Raw genomic sequence first — 3,460 nt, 5'->3', positions numbered from 1 at the left:
TATGGTGATTCCTTTTTTTCCTTGTCATTTCAAAAAATGTAATTGGTTTGGATCTGTGGGGTTGTTGAACCTCAAATCTAGTAGGAGCAATGTATTTTTTCTGGATCTGGACAAGGCATTCGACTGTTTCCCGAGGGGAATCCTGCAGGAGGCTTCCGGAAGTATGGGATACCGAACCCTGTAACACAGGTTGTTCGTTGACATTTACTGATCAGTTCAAGAGTATGGTCCGCATTGGTGATTGCATACGACTTCACACTAGACGAGATCACAGTTTTCACAATCATGAAGATAATATTCTGCCGAGACCCCGACGTAACTAATACGTCACTACCCCCACCTATGGTCACGAGCTATGGGTGACCGAAAGAACAAGGTGGCGGATCCAAGTAGCTGAAATGAGTTTCCCCACAGGGTGTCTGGGCTCTCTCTTAGAGATTGGGCGAGGAGCTTGGCCATCGGGGAGGGTAGAGAGTAGAATCACTGCTCCACATGGAGAGAACCAGATGAAATGGTTCAGGCATCTGAATAGGATGCCTTCTTGACGCCTACCTTGATGTGTTCGGGGCATGAGAAGGAGATCTGGGCCTTTCTGCTTCGGCTGCTGTGACCCAATCCCGGCTGAGCGGTAGAAGATGGATGGTTGGATGGATGGATGGAATTGGTTTGAAAAACCAGTTAATTCATAAATTAGCCAGTAAAGTAGGATATCATTCCATGCAGAAAATAGACTTTCTTGCTTTATCTAACATTGAGATGATTTAGTAATGGTAAGAAGCTAAACATTAGTGTTGCTTCCCATTATATTTCCCAATAAACCAATACTTAACATGGCTAAATACTGCGTAATGACAAAATATTTATCAAGTACCAGTGGCATCCCAGCAGCATTTCACAACTTATAGTTTAATTTTGAAAATGCTAATTGATTTGCTCTCTGACAACTTATTAACTAAAGTAAATCAGTCCTTCAGTTGTAATAAACATGGTGTAAAAATGTTGAAATGGCATTTATCACATTGTTAGCATATAACTTCACTTCAGACATACACTGGCCTGAGAAGCCAAAAACACTTTATTTATTTTTATTTAAAGCTGAATACCATGGGAATTCCATGTATGACATGTACATTTTAAGTTATACTTTCTGGTTTAAACTACGTATAATGTTGTTAAAGCGATCGCTGTTAAAGTCACTAAAACTTTCGAATCCCAGGAAGGAGACCAGCTCCAGATCTTTATCCCGTAAAGACGTTTCCATCCGTTTATTCATATTTTTAATGTTTTAATATGAGAAGGTCAACTGTGAAGAGGTCACTAACACAGGTATGCTATTTTGCCCTCTGGTGGCCGGATTTGGCCCTTGCATCCCAAAACAAATGCAATGACTTTCATCAACCAGTAAACGAAAGAACCCGGAGGAAACCCGCGCAGACATGGGGACAACATCCAAACTTTCATCAAATTTGCAACGGTTTATGCAATGCTTTTTTATATGAACAAATAATAAAACAAGATGTAATTATATACACTTTGGCAGCAAAGCATGGGCCGACGGTTGCAAGTTATTAACTTTCGTACTAATGTGCTACTAATGTAACACATTGGTCATAATAAATGAATATATCCAAGTACATTGTATATGTATATACAAACACACACTCAAAAATGCTGAAACAGATGGGTGCACACACACAGACAAACACACAAACACATACACAAATAAACACATTTGGAAAGCGTGACAAGAGCCGTGTTCAAACAAAACATAGCCCACTTTTTATCCAAAGTTCTACAGTCAATAGAAGACATGCTATCAGAAAGTGACAAGCTCAATATAGTACAACTGAAATGGAGGAAGATAACAATTTAATGGTAAACAGCATTTAATGCTGCATTGAGAGCTGAAGCAGATGGAAGAACTCGGAAAACTGAGGAAAAACATGACAGTTTGGGTTGTAAGATAACAGGAATTTCTCAAATTGGACGTTAAATGTTGTAGGGATGTGCATGTTGAAGGAGAAGGACTAATGTCTTAAGTGGAAGACAAAATGCCCAGTATTGCATTACGAGGACAAGTCAAAACTGATGCACATTTGGTCATGTGCACAAAGTGTACTGTATTTTAGATCTGAACTCTGATAAAGGTGATTGTATTCTAAAATCAATACCATGCTTTGAGAGCCAAAGTTTGCAACAAGTATGAAAAGAAATTCAGCACAAGGTGTGGAGGCGAGCGTCGCTAGGGAGAGTGGAGAGGAGTTCACTTAAAATGACAAGATACGAAAAATAGTTCAGAGTCAAACAAATCAAAAAAGAGATTTTTTTGTTTTCATAAGCACTAAAATCAACGAGAAACAAAAGCCTGGCAAGAGCCAAGACGTAAAAGTCAAACTGGGGTAGAAACAACAAAAAGACGCGCAGAATAAAGAAAGTCAGCTTTTGGCAGGGGTGTAATAGCATAAACATCAGCGGATGAAGTACAAAAAAAACACCGGAAAGAATTAAAATAACTGCCACAGAAGCAGCACACCACCTCAGTCTGATGCACCCAAAATGGAAGACTGTTATTTTTAAGCTGCAGGAAAGCCAGAAATCATGTGGTTGATAGCAACTTCCTTGGAAAGTGAGAAGTCTTATTGTCAGTGAAAAGAAGTCAGATATTCTATACATAGAACCGACATGCACGGGGCAAGATTTTAACTTTTTAAAGCTGAAGCTAAGAAAAAAGGAAGAAGAAAAATACTTTTGTGAAAAATGTAGCTGTAACAACCCAGTCCAAAAAGACCCATCAGCTAAATGAAGTTGAGGCTGATTAAACCTATAAGTAAAACCCCGCAGAGACGACTTGATTTGACATTCTTTTTTCCTTGCGGCTTTTCTGTTCAGGGGTCGCCACAGTGAATCAACCTTCTCCATCTAACCCTATTTTCTGTATCCTCCTCTCAGACACCAACTACCTTCATATACTCTCTCACTACGTCCATAAATCTTCTCTTTGGTCTTCCTCGAGACCTCCTGCCTGGCAGCTCCAATTGCTGCATCCGTCTACCAATATATTCACTATTTCTCCTGTATGTGACTGAACCATCTAAGTCTGGCTTCTCTGACCGTCTCTCCAAAACATCTAACATGTGTTGTTCCTCTGATAGACTCATTCCTGATCCTATCCACTCCCAAAGAGAACCTTAGCATCTTCATCTCTGTGACTTCTAGCTCTGTCTCCTGTCTTTTGGTCATTGTAACTGTTTCTAGGCCATACAGCATCACTGTCTTGTACACGTTTCCTTTCATTCTGGCTGATAGTCTTATATCGCATGGTACCCCTGATACTTTTCTCTACCCATTCCAACCTGCTTAAACTCATTTCTTCATTTCATTCCACCACATTCAGTTCACTTTTACTAATCTGTGGTACTTTGTGGCCTCCAATAGTCACCTCTTCTAACTTTGCCTCTCT

This window comes from Fistularia commersonii, chromosome 11 (genome assembly GCF_037954325.1).
Source record: "Fistularia commersonii isolate RoL2024-O1a breed Wild chromosome 11, RoL_Fcom_v1.0, whole genome shotgun sequence".
Lineage (NCBI taxonomy): Eukaryota > Metazoa > Chordata > Actinopteri > Syngnathiformes > Fistulariidae > Fistularia > Fistularia commersonii.
Note: the sequence above shows the minus strand (reverse complement) of the source record.